Source organism: Chaetura pelagica, unplaced genomic scaffold (assembly GCF_000747805.2).
Source record: "Chaetura pelagica isolate M959 unplaced genomic scaffold, ChaPel_1.0 scaffold269, whole genome shotgun sequence".
NCBI lineage: Eukaryota > Metazoa > Chordata > Aves > Apodiformes > Apodidae > Chaetura > Chaetura pelagica.
Window position 1 is genome coordinate 1,808,446 of NW_009954705.1, and position 14,279 is coordinate 1,822,724.

The window sequence follows — 14,279 nt, forward strand, 5'->3', positions numbered from 1 at the left end:
AGTCAGCCAGGACTGCTTACCTACCCACCTCCCCTAATGCAGGGACCAGGCAGTCCTGAACTCTGCACTAGGATACAAGGACAACAAGAGCACTGCACTGGAGATCACTCCTGAATTTTGATGTTTTCTAGGACAACACAAGTCCTAGGCTTTGCTTAAGTCCCATCAGAGTGATGAAGAGATCCTATTGATGTCTGCACCCCATGAAGACCACAGCAACGTGGCTAACACCCACCCTGCCCAGGGTGGTGGTGCTGCTGGTTGAGTCTGGAGCTCCAGGAAATGGGGAGGATCCCAGTTCTGTGCACCAAGAAAAAAAACCCTACAGAAGATTAAAAAAAATATATATATCCCCAAAACCCCAAAGAAATCCCTGCCATAAACTGCAGGCAACCATGAGCAAGAAACCCACAGGAAATGTGTTAATGGATTTATTTTCCAAAGCTAGTTTGAAAGTCAAGACAACTTTGACTCAGAACTAAACTCTGGATTTCACTTATTACAGAAATATTAAGAAATGCCAAAGGACTGGTGAAAAAAAGTTTACTTCTTGCTAAGTCAATATTTATGGCATTGTTTAGACATTCAATGACCTGAACAGAGGTATTAGAAGCAACACAGAACACAGGAATGTCCCAGCTGAGGCTATTAATGAAGACAGAAAAGGGAAAGGAGGTGGAAAGATGGGTCAGCTCAGTGGGAAGTTAAGCAATGGGGCAGAGATGTCTGCAGAGACACACTGCAGCAGAGCAGGGCTCATCTGCCCTTTCCACAGAGCTCCTGAGCAGGCCCAGATGGATCCCTGAGGCTGAGCTGGACCAGCCATAGGGGACCACAGGAAGCTTGGTGGAGACCTTCCCAAGACATTTCACCCTGGGTGAGGCTACAGGTCCAGCCTCCCCAAGCCCCAGTGACTTATGCATTATTTTCAGTTCCTCAGGGTCTGCAACTCTGAGTTAACATCAACCTTGCTGAGCATACCAAGTTTCATCCTACAACATGCTGAACATTTCTAACATGGAAAACCAAGGTGAGGAAGGAGGTTTTCCTGCAGGGCTGGACCACATAATGTGCAGGAAAAGTTTTGTGTCATAATCACATGGGTTTCTGCAATGCCCAGATGACAGGAATGGGGCTAACTCAAAAGAGCTTGGTAGCACTACCGATCCGCTTGCTTGCAGTGTGTATGTCCCCATCCACTGCACAAATCTCCAAAGAGGATATGCTCCATGCTGAACCAAAGGAAAAGTCAGAGGTCAGGCTGTATAGTCTGATATTATCGATGTTTAAGAAGGGTGTAAGAAAGTGGAGCAAAACCAAGGTTCCCTGTAGATGACAGTGGCTCTCCGTCCTCCTTCCACCACCACTGACACCCAAGGAGCTGTGGCTGCTAAGTCTCTTCCGGGATTTGGCTCCAGGTCTCTGCTTCAAAAACATGCTGCCTAAAAATAATTGTAAACCTTTCTTTCCTGCCTAGCTATTTAATTACAATTTAACTAAACCTGATGTCTTGCAAAATTAACATGACTTAGTGGTTCAAAACCAATGGTAGTTCTATCTCTGTGTTAAAAATGAATGCAGATCGCGTAACAAATGCCCTCCCTTGCTACATGTCCTGACAAATCACTTCTTGGGCAAGAACAAGGCTGGGAGGTACAGCGTCCCAAAGAGAGAAACAGCCCCTTGCTGCACAGATGGTGAATCAGGGCACAAGTCTGGCAAGGTTCTTTGGAGGAAAGATATAGGATTTATTAATTAAAAAAAAAATGTACTGAATTATTTCAAGCATTTATAAATAACTCAAAAGCATCCCACAATAAACATATTTAAAAAAAAAAAAAGTTTGAAGCTTCCTCAGGCATATCTACAGGTGTTAACAGCTGTACTTCAGCTATCAAGAATAAACCAGGACTGCTTTTTATGGATAATTTGTTTAGAAGAGGAGCTATTAAATTATGACAGAGCTGGAAACTAAGGCCAAGATCCTGCAATTGGCTTAATGCCAGCAGACAATGCTCTTTGGCTGGGCTCGGGATTAAGATATCAACTTTGTCCTGCCCAGAAATCATCCAGATGTCCAAGTGTCTCTCTTGTGAATAAAATTCCCCATGGTCTGCAGGTAACAGGTGGGGAGCTGGGTGCAGGGCACAGTACCTGTGCTGCTGCCATCTTCTGCAGCCCTCACACACAGTCCTGTCCTTCATCTCCCAGATGACTGATCACTACCCTAAGCATCTCTTACATGTTTTTGTCACTTTTGAAACAGCAGGTGCCAAATCTACCTTGCAATTTCCACTATATTCACTGTAGCCTGGAAAACAGACCTTCAATAAAGGCAAGGGGATTTTTAAGAGAACAATCTTTTGGTTTAGCAGGATGCTGTACAGAGGCCGTTACTCCTTTGCCCAAAACCTTTCCTCTGATATAATCTGTTATCTCTGCAGTTGTATCAAAGGGTGATTTTGGCAGAGATTACGATTTTTCCCTCCTTAGAAGTTGGATCTGGCTTTGATCTCACAGCCGTTCTTGCCTTTGAAGTGAGGAAATGTGTTCTGGGATGGTTCTTCTCACTGCCACTCCCAACCACACCTGAAATTATGAGCCTTTTTTGAACGTATGGTCAGTACTCCTGTGGCATAACACAGTCCTGATCATACAAAACAATATAAATTATTCCAGATATGTTACCAGATGGTACACAACCACCTTCAAGTTGAGGAAACTTGACCTGAATTAATGCAGCTTAGCTTTGTTCTGCACATACGTAGCTCTCACATAGCTTTAGCTCCTGCTCCTCTGATGACAAACATGGAGCTGCAAGTCCTGGATGCTCAGACCTTGGGTAGGAAATGGCTTCATCCCAAGGCTCTGGGCACCTTCGTGCTTCAGCACAACCAAAAGAGCAGTAGGAAGCAATGATGAACCTAGATAACCTAGCAGGGCAAATCCTGTCCCACTGAAGTCAACAGCAAAGCTCCCACCAACTTCAATAGGGGCCAAATTCCCCCCACTGCTACGGGTCCTTGTCTTTTATTTACAGTGTATTTTATGTTTGTTACTTTTGTTCCCTGTCCAAATTCTTGTGCCTTGACTGTATTGTATTTTCAAATAAAATAAGATAGTTTTCCTCCTCTTATCTAATGGTTAACATACCTATTATATGAGGTTGATGGATTTCCTTCCCCATTAACAACATTTTTAGAAAAGGACATTCTTCAAAACAATCCCATAAGAAAATAAGCAACATTGCATCTGGCTAACAGCAAAAAGTAAACCAAAACAAATAACTATCCAGCTAAACATAAAACACCATGCGTAAAAATAAGCTGACAGGGCACCATTTTACATAACCAGTACTATCACTTCCTAAACAATTACAATTTGTTTCAGCTTCTAGAAACCACTCCTTATCTATTTCAAGACCTTGCTGATCCTGAGAACGCTCTCTGATTTGCAGCTGAGCATAAAATTAAAGCTGATTATGCAGAACAAGGAGTTTTATAGTAAGAAAAGAAGAAACACCAAGCCCGACCCTGCTGCATGTTCAATGAATTCCCCAGGCACCTCCATGAATGAAGTGCACACAGAAGTCCCCACTCAACGTTGTCCCACATAGGCTTATGTGGAAATCTCTACTCAAGCAGTACCCTTCTCTACAAGCAAAGTGATGCCCTGTGGATGGTCTTCTTTTTTCTCAGCATCCTTTCAGTCTTCAACAAATGTGGCCCCTGTGTGGCTGTTCCATCACTGCTACTGGTTTGCAGAACAAAGAGCTTATCCCAGGTTGGCACTTTTAGCAAACAATATGGAATGGGTTTGACCCTCTAGTTTTAGTTTAAACACAGGTCAGCTCCCTGAACAAGTATGAAGTGATGATGCCAACTTTTTGTTGAGCACACAGGTACGGACCCATTTGGAAGCCCTTTTCCAAAAGGCTGATTTTGCTACTTCCATCCCCAAGGTACCTTATCAGAAAAAGAAGAGGTGGAAAATCTCAGTCCCTCCTATCTCCATTACAGATATTTTGGGGTGTCAGATTTAAGTGTAGATGCCTTAACACAAAGGGGTTATGTTGTAAGGAACCAAATCAGAACCACTGAGTACTTTCTGAAACCTCACTCAGAAATACATGAAGTCAACAGTCATCAAGGCACCTCAGCCCCAGGTACAATCTATTACAATATAAAGCAGGAATTGTATTAGATATGTCCTTCCAAAATGTTTCACCTTGGACAATTTTCCATGTTTTGTTATATTACCCCACAACAAGTGACAGAGCAGAGACAAGACACCTACAGCAGATGCTAAGCTCTCCTCATGAACATTTGAGCATCTACCTTGAGACTTTTAGAAACAGAAGCAAAGGATGTGGCATCAGCTGTGTCTGACTGTCCCCCAGAAGCTACTGCAAGTGTCCTCATCAGCTGTGCTGGAAAATGCAGGCAATCTAGAGAGGACAACCTTGGGACAAGTGCTAAGAACTGACTCAGAAGCTGTGGTTGTAGCCATTACAGAATCATAGAATGCTTAAGGTTGGAAGGGACCTCAAAGATCATCAGGTTCCAACCTCCCTGCCATGAGCAGGAACACCTCACACTAGATCAAGCTGCAAAAAGCCTCATCCAACCTGGCCTTAAACATGAGCAAACAGTGTGTCCTGGCAGCCAGGAGGGCCAACCGAGTCCTGGGGTGCATCAAGCACAACATAACCAACCTGTCAAGGGAGGTGATTGTCCCACTTTACTCTGCACTGGTGTGGCCTCATTTTGGGCATTGTGTGCAGTTTTGGAAGCCACAGTACAAAAAGGATACAAAGCTTCTGGAGTGTGTCCAGAGGGCCATGAGGTTGGTGAAGGGTTTAGAGGGGAAGCCATATGAGGAGAGGCTAAAGGCACTCTGTTCAGCCTGGAGGAGACTGAGGGGAGACCTCATTGCAGCTACTGCTTCCTCATTAGGGAAGGGGGAAGAGTAGGCACTGACCTCTTCTCTCTGGTGACCAACAATAGGACCTAAGGGAATGGTAGGACGATGTGCAGGGAGAGGTTTAGGTTGGAAATTAGGAAGAGATTCTTCACCCAGAGAATGGTGGAGCACTGGAATAGGCTCCCCAGGGAAGCAGTAATGGCACTGAGCCTGACAATATTCAAGAAGCATTTGGACAACGACCTCAGTGACATGGTGTGAACTTCAGAATTGTCCTGTTCTGGGGCAGGAGTTGGATTTGGTGATCCAGGCTGTCCAAGGAGGTCGTTGAGCCACCATCCCTGGACACATCTAAAAAGACAGATGTGGGGCCAGGGGACAGTATTTAGTGGTGGACATGATAGAGTTAGGGTAGTGGTTGGACTCGACAATCTTGAAGGTCTTTTCCAACCCGAGTGACATTGTGATACTGTGATACGTCCAGGGAGTGGGCTGCCACAACCACTTGCCACCAGTGAAAAGGCTGAGGAAAATAAAGGCATGACCAACCATTAGCATTATGTGAGGCTGGAAGATATCCCACTGCAGCAGCTGTGATGGCAAGGAGTCCAAGCCAGAAGCTACCAAATTAACAGCAATTATTTTAATTTTTTTACTGTGTTTAAAGGGATGCTGTCCTGCTAAAATATTTTAATCAGGCAACAAAAGTGTTGGCCATGTGCTGTTCAACTGCTTGCTTCTTGATTGTCATAATTTTAATTTTTCACATGTGCATATGTATGTACATCTCAATATACATTCTGGAAATGTAGATCACACAATCGTGTATATATATATATATATATAGATACCAAGTGCTATACTCTTTGCCAGTTCTGTCATTAAAAACCAGGATCAGACACTAGCATGGCATTTGCTACTCAAAAGAAGGAAGCCATCTAGTTAAAATATAAACTATACACTAAACACACAGGTGCAGCGTATACAAAACACTGTGCTTCCAACACACTGCCCATAAGAAGACCTCATTCCTTTCCCCTGTTGAACAAAGCTGCTCTAACAGCAGGAGGGAGATGTTGCTGAGGGATCAGACCCGTTATGTATGCCTGGGGATGGTGCAGGTTTCTGTTCCTCAAGCTCTGGAGGATTAGGGACATTTCAGAGACAGTACCTCCTGCTTTTCTCCAGACATCTCACAGCCCTAGAGAATTTCTTCCATAGGAAAAGGCGCAGCAATGTGCTCTCTCTAATCCCTAAACCACCCACATACCAGTAAACAGCTACTGAAAAGAGAACACTGAGTCCTGCTGGACATGAAGAATGTGCTGCTGCTTCAGTATTGCCTCAGCAAAACAGCGGGGTGATGTAGCCCATGTGCCTGCTTTCCAATGTCACAGCTACCGGCTGCACCAAAGAAAGAAACTGCTCTCCCATCCCAGGACAACTTCTGAGATGGCAGTGGGGAATCTGATGTTATGATAGCTTTCCAGCTGCTGGCAAAATGAAAGGCTGGGATAGGATATGAGTCTCCACCAGCCAAGGACTGCAAGAAGAGGTTAAAGAAACACCTCTTAGATACGAACTGGGTATAGTGCATCCTGCGTCAACAGCAGGGAAGACTCAGGTGCAGCTGACAGTATTTTTATTTTGGCAAGTTTAAACCCTGAAACCAGGTATGTTCCTCTCCCGAGGCTACCATGTATCACCCCTGTAGCTGTACTAGAATAACCATTCGGCGAATCATGCTGCAAACATCACTGACATGAACCCAATGCTGTGCCTACCAGTGACTGGGTGGCAAGCCACCTAGCCAGCAACCGAGGCAGAGGAGAGGGATGGGAATCTTTCCAGCATGGATTCCCACCTGGGAAGTACCTTTCACTGAAAGCACCTTCAATTCTGTCAGCCCTTTTAGCCCGTACCTTGGATTTCAGCCAGCGCAGATCCTCTGGCAGCTCAAAAAAAAACACCCAGCTATTTGGAGGAGGAGAAGGAGGACAAGGACTGTACCACATTTGCCATCCACAGCTCCTCAGGATCAGAAAGTTAAGATGTCTTTCTGCCTAGCCAATAAAGGGCATCACACCTCTCTCATTACATGAATCACAATTTTCTGATGAAAAAACATCTACTTGAAAAGTCTCCCACCACCTCTAGTACAGTTTCCACAAATAGCTCCTCAATATGTCTTCAAATTATACTTTTCAAGAAAACGTCTTGATTTACCTCCTTCAATCTGTCAGAAAACCCAAGGGGATGTCCAGTGATAATAAGACTTCCTAGATGAAAGCCTGAGACAGATTGCCAGGGATCTACTCAAAGTGACACACCACTCGTAATCTGCCACGGACTCAGCCTTGGTATCTTGCAGAAAAAAAATGTATGCTCTGGGAAACAGTATTAAATAAGTGAGCTTCTCTTTTCTTAAACACAGATAAAATAAAGCTTTGCTTAGCCAAAATGCCTCTCTGTGCCATTCAGCATGCTCTAGTCATCGTCCTTGGACAACAATCTTGGGAAGGTGTGAAATGTCTCTTAGGAGATAAGGAAGCAAGCTAGACAGAGATAGAAGTTGGTTTGTTATTAAAGCAATAATGGGGAAATGAACAAAAAAAATTAAAAACCCAAATCTTCATGCAGAACAACAAGCACCATCCTACATAGACATGGGACACAACTGATGAGACACAGACAGCAGGATGAAGGCTTCCCCAAACATCACCATTTCACCAGGAGGAAGGGCTCAGCTGAGTGGGAATTTTCAGCTGTGGAAAAGGGGCAGATCAAATCAGTGCATTTTACTACATCCCTGAGCAGCAGGGAGCAGTGACAGCTCTAGCTGGAGGCAGTGCCATGTGGCAGCAGCAGATTCTGGTCACCCCTGTCCAGAGGCCTGGGGACATCTTGCTTGCATTCTGCCTGAGCAATGTGCCACACCATGGATCAGGGTTTGGCCACCCCAGTGGACCAGTGTGTCTGTGGATTACCCGTTTCTCAAACAGGCACACTCCCAACACGGGAGCATGGCTTATCACCACACTGCTGTCCCAGTTAAAAACTTCCTCTGTTTCTGTAATAGGTACTGACTCAAAGCAAAGGAACCTTTTCCTTTACTAGAAAGCAGGAGCAAAGCTTCTTTGAAATAGATGGAAGTGTTTTAAGAGATTTTTTAGAGGAAATGCCCTGTAACAAACTCTAGAGGAACTGCTTGCATGAGGGACAGCTCAACCTACGTTGGACACGCACTTGTTCAGGGAGGAAGGGGAGCAGAAATCACACATGGCCAAGTCACAGGGCTCCCTGTGCCTTACACTGAGATGACTCTAGGCTTCTGAGAAAGGTTTTGCTATCCTCAGGTAACTGTGTCCGCAAATTAAGTGTTCAAGGTAAAGCTGGAAGGGGTTTTGAGCATCCTAATCTAGTAAATGATGTCTCTGGCAGGGGGGTCAGACTAGATGATCTTCAAAGGTTTCTTCCAATCCAGGCCATTCTATAATACTATGCTCCTGTGAAACACCAAATTATGCTACATCACACCTCCAGGCTACTGCAATCAAAATAAAGTTATTAGAAAGTAACTGTAATACAGTTTTATGAATCCAGTTTTTCCACTGATTTGGAGGCCGTTCTCAAGAGCTTGCCCCATGCAGACCTGCGAGGCAGACCTGCCATCCCTGCACCCCGATGTGGCTGTTGGATAGCCACACTCAACCCAGCAGAATAACTAAGAAAAAAATCCCTTTTCTGAAGAAACCTAATTTCTCATTAAGCAAGCTGGCTGCATTAAAAAACATATTACAACATTGAGGGCACTTGCATGACTATGGACCTAATGCTAAATATGATTTATGCCATACCAAAGAGAAGCAAGACTGATATGAAAGGAGCTAAAAAAAAAAAATGTTCGCTTTTAGATTCAATATTCCCGCATTCCAGCCATAATTAAAGGGCTAGGAAGGAATTAGTGCCTTCCAAGCCCCACATGTTCATCACTGCAGGCAGAAAAAAACACCACACACAGTTCAGCTGGTGTGTCTCCCTGATGCTGTGTGTCTGCAGTTTCAGGGGTGGCTCCTGACAACTGCCTAGCAGACAAATTATTCCCATTGGGGAGCTCTTCAGGAAGACCTTCCCCTGAGAGATGGTGCTCTGATGCACACTGTAGAAAGTCAATGACTGAACACTACTGTCCAATCAAGCTAGTCCTGCCCTTTCATCAGATGTACCCCAATGACTCACTCAGTGCTCAGAGAGCCAACAGTGCATGACTCAGAGGGGTCACCAATGCCCCAGCTGCCTGGGAACAGCATGAGGAGTGGAGCATCTCACCAGAGGAAGCCCTAACTGAGGCAGTTTGGGCAACCCAAACTAAAGCAGAGAAAGATGCTGAGCACTGATGGTGTGGCCACATTTCCACTGTAACTAGGACATGGTGATGTCCCAAATCACTGACGGTAAGTGACCAGCCTCTCCCCCCCAGCAGCCCATGACACATGCCTCGCCAGTGACTGCTGTTTTGGGATGGGAATTGGGCTGGCAGGGCAGCTGTGGAGTCTGGCTGCCAGGACCACAGGGTGTGTCTATGTCAGGGTAGTCTAGACAGACACCCACAGCAGAATGACAGCCAAGGATGGTGCGAAGAGGTGGAGTGGAAGTCGAGCACGAAGCTGTGTGAAGAAGAAAGTGAGGGGAGGTGATAAAAGCCACCTGCCACCCTGCATTTGAGGCAAGGGGTAACTCCACTCCAGGAATGCAGCCAACATGTCCAGATGATGGGCACCATTCACCTCCCAGCCTGCAAAGAAGCACCACTCCTTCAGTCATCCTCACCATGGCAGGTCAGTGGGCACACACTTCTCACCTGAGATCACAACCACAACTGTCCACGCTGGCTCTCCCAAACCAGCCAGTGCTGCTACCTGTGCTGCCTCCAGGCTTGCAACAAGCTGCTTGCATTGCATCATCTCCCCACCTTCCTCCCATTCCCATCCATCGCAAGGGGAGAGGGCAGCTAAAAGCAGACTAGCAGTTAGGAATAGCAGCGATGCAGAGTTTGGTCGTTTTTGCAAGCACTACAAGCAGTTTCCATGGCAGCTTCACCCACGCACTTGCCTGCTTGCTGTTAAACCCTCATGCTGCACAAATCACCTGATTTTGTTCCACTATTTCACCCAATCCTGCTCAGCTCTTTGGTTCTTCACTCCCATACACCACCAGGGCTAGTAAAATACTCTATTTGAAAGGACAAGAACACCCAACTAATAAAAAAAGGCGTATGAAAAGGGATTACTAGACTGACTGTGGGGAAAAATACTCAGTCTCAGAACTGTTTTGCAAATAATCCTACCAGCTGTCACTGTAAAGACTGCTGCCCCTAAGTACTAGATGGATTTACAACGAAGTGCCTCGAAAACTGCAGCCATTTCATTCATTTAAGCCTAAAATAAGTAAGAGACCATGGGCAAATAATACAAGGGTATGACCGGTCTGACAAGGGGGTAACCAACCACTCCTGTTTTCTCACAGGTATTGGAGCCCAGTTTTGATAAATTCTACTTAAATAAATCTTATCAGAAAGGTGGTACAACACTGATGTGGAATTACATTTCAGAGTAAGGTAGGTTCGGAGTTTGTTTGCTCTGGGTAAATGGTCTTTTTTTAACCTCAAGCTCACCATTCAGCTCTCCCCTGCTCCCTGCCAGGAGAGCTGTTGTCTAAGGGAAGTTTTGCCTCCGACTAGCACAAATTTTAAAGGCTGCATGGCTACTAATTGGGAAGGGCTGGGGAAGAGAGATACCCAAGTACAGCCCATTTCATATTTATCTAGGACCCTTTCTCAAAGTATGACAAAAGGCTGCACACTCCTGCCTGGGATTGAATCAAGAAGTGAATGCTGAAGTTTGGCTTTCTTTTTTTTTTTTTTTTTTTTAAAAAATGAAGATTACACTCACCAGCTGAAACAGAAGCCAGACCACAACAGCATGCTTCAAGTCTCACTGCTGACAATGCCATGCAGAGGCACCTGCACTCCCTCAACGAGGAGGCTCTACAGCAAACAGCCCAAACAGGGATTTGGAAAGAACATTCTTACCCATCACCAAGGGATGCTGAGGAAGGAACAACCCTCACATGAAGCTGTGGGGGAGCAAGAGCAGGGATGACTGAGAGATACTAGCAGGCAAGGAATGCAAAAGGTTGGTAGATTTGGCTGAAGCCCACCCATGAGGTCACTTCAAAATACAGAGTTGGACTCAGCCCCCAAGGAGAGGCATTACCTTGTAGCCAGCCTTACAGTTTATTTTCCTGCCTATGCTGCAAAGCCAGCTGTCCCAACCCACACATCTTCCATGAAGAAAGCTTCTTCTGGCTCCTTTAGAAGTACAAGTCAACTTACAGAAGAGATTAACTCCAAAGAGCAAAAAAAGATTTACCACATACTTGTAATTTGATCCCATCCACCTGGCAGTTGACAAATCTGTAGACTAAAATCTTACTTAAGATTTTTTATTTTGTTGGAAATGCAGGCTGCACCTTCCTGCCTCTCCACCTCCCCATGCAGAAGCCTGGTCTGCCCCAAAACCTGCACCTGGAACTCAGTGACAGGGATAACCAAAGCCACCCAGTACCCAGTCCTGTCAAGGAAAGTTACACAGCTATCCTTAAAAATTATTGTGCCCTAATAGGCAAAAGTATCTTGTTTGGAGTGAGAACACACTATTATTAGGATAAAAATCAGTAGTACCATTCAGGCTGCTAATACATTATATTTTTCCACATTGTCATCCCAGCATCAAAGGAAATCACTCTTAATTGTATGTACAGGGCTGGGGGGGGTACACAGAGAGACCTAAATATGAGAATCTCTGAGAGGTTTTGCCTTACACATTTCAAAATACTTCTCTGAGCACATACAGTGCCATCTCTCCCCATGTCACTTATCTACAACAAGAAACTTTGAAGTATAATAAGGTCTGCAGCTGCTAGGCTCTTTAAGCAAACAGGAGGAAGGAAACAAACTACTGGCTGTAAATATTATCCTCAGTTCTACTGCACTGTGACTTAAAAAAAAATAATCAGGTGATTTTAAAGGAAAATAACTATGAAACAAATGATAATTAGCATTTTCCCCAAAGGGTCTCAACTGCAGCATGAAAAGCAAAGAGCTACTGCTGGGCTTTTGATAGTGCCCTACCCCACACTGTTCTGCTCTCCAGGTATTTCCTTCAAAGGAAAAAGCAGGTTCAAAAGTACCCAAATATCTGTGATGGTCTATCTGGAGCAGGCAAAGCACAACAGTGTGGCTTCATCACTTACACAAGTTTCCTTGAAGGATATCCTTGTTTCTCCACAGGCTAACCATGTTCTGAAAAGTAAGATTCTTCTCAACTAGCTTTAGCCAACTCCAAAACAAATGTTTGGGTCAGAGTGTCATCTTGCCCCTCTCTGTAACCAAAAGGCAGAGACAGGCATTTCCAAGTATAAATTTATCCTTTTGAAGGAAAGATGGAAGAATGACCCTCCAGTGATGCCTGCCTTCCCTAAACACTGCAGGGCTCTACCGATATCTATGAAAACTTCACAAGGAAGTCAGACAGCTCCTCAAGACAGAAAACGGACTGAACCTAGAGCCAGAAGAAGCAAAAACACCTCAATGGAGTTCAACCTGTCTTTCTGCAGGCAGTTAATGGAAAGGTGTAGAAGTCTCTGAACGGTCTTTGGGGCTTTTAGCAACTCAGAAGTCTGCTTCCCTCACAAGAACAATGACTCCTCCTAATACCTGTGTTCCTCAAAAATAGTTTTCTGGAACAAGCTTCGGATTTCAGGACCGCATGAGCACTGACCCTCCAGAAGAAAGCATAAACATTTTGCTTCTGCTCCTAGTTCCTTAACTATTATGCTTTTCAGTGTATTGCTTGTGTTGGTACCTTTCCTGAACCAAGATGGTAGAGGCCAAATTCCCACTCTAATCTCACAGAAGTTCTCATTTCCAACATCACAAAAATTAATCACAAAAACCTTGTGTTTTTTCTCCTCCAAGATGCGGCACCTCCACCCTAACCCACCATTGACTTCTGGGTGTTGCATTTTCATCTTGCTCAGGGAGACAGAACATTTTGGCCCTTTCTTCCAGCAGATTGCACAGCCAGAAAGGTCTTCCCTTATACCCCTGTGGTCAACATGGGTGGACACACAACAGTACAGCACCTCTGCACTTCCAACTGGTATCAGCCAAGTTCAGGTAGGGACTGGAAGACAGACTTGTAAATAATCGGTTTAATCATTTTCTATACAGCATCCATGTGCCTTTATTCAATGGGTTGTTAAAACAGTGCTGGACAAATTAGTCAGGTCTCCAATTACATTTTTTTTCCTATGATGACATATTATACATTCATTGTCAATAGTTCTTAATAGCTACATGACTCTTATTGAAAAAAAAAAAAAAAAAAAAAGAAGTTTTCGTGCTGCTCTATATAAAGCAAAAAAGGGGTTGATTTTGTATTTTTCTTAAAGGCCTGCTCTGAGCTTTTGGAAGCTATATGCACATGAACTAAAGTGAGACAAAGAATAAAAATCTTCACAACAGATGTTACAGGTCACTCTGTTTTGTGAACTTTTTGGAAGGAAAAAAAATAAATAGTGCAGCATGCAGCAGCACCCTCTGCTTGGGAACTATCCCACATGGGTCCCATAACAGCTACCAGGCAGTGTGCAATCCCAAGTGGAGCTTAATCAGCAACCTAAGGATAAAACACTGTATTCTGGTCACCTGAGACAACTAATTCCCTCTGGAATATTTTCTAAAGATACATCATATTATTTGCTTTGCTACCTAAAAATGTTTTACAAGACAGTCACCTCAACAAAATAACCCAGTTTCACAGATTCAACAAAAGAATTTTTCCAACAAATTAATTTTAAGAATCTTTCACTCGAAGAAAGCAAGCTCTTCTTCAGCTTAAGTTCATTTATCAAATCACAGTAATTTCTTGCACATTGTTTACTCCTGCAACATTTCTATTTTAATACACCTCCCACAGCAGTATTTCCAAATGAAACTAGCGTTGCCAGTGGTCTAACTTTGTTATGACTTTGTTATAGCTTGTACGTGTTCTTTTCCTCCTTTCTTATTTTGCAGAATTGCTTTTGCTTAGTGACTCCAGATTTCACCAGAGGGCTTTCTGTTCCCAAATACACAGCGAATTACACCACCTCCCAACCCTACTGCAGAGGCAGTTTTGGGAAGCAGACTCTTTGGAAGCAGGTTTTTCCAAGTCCTGACCTTAGCATGCTTTACCCATAAAATTAAAAGGTGGTTTTGCATAGCACTTCTTTTATAGCAATGGAAAGTAGCA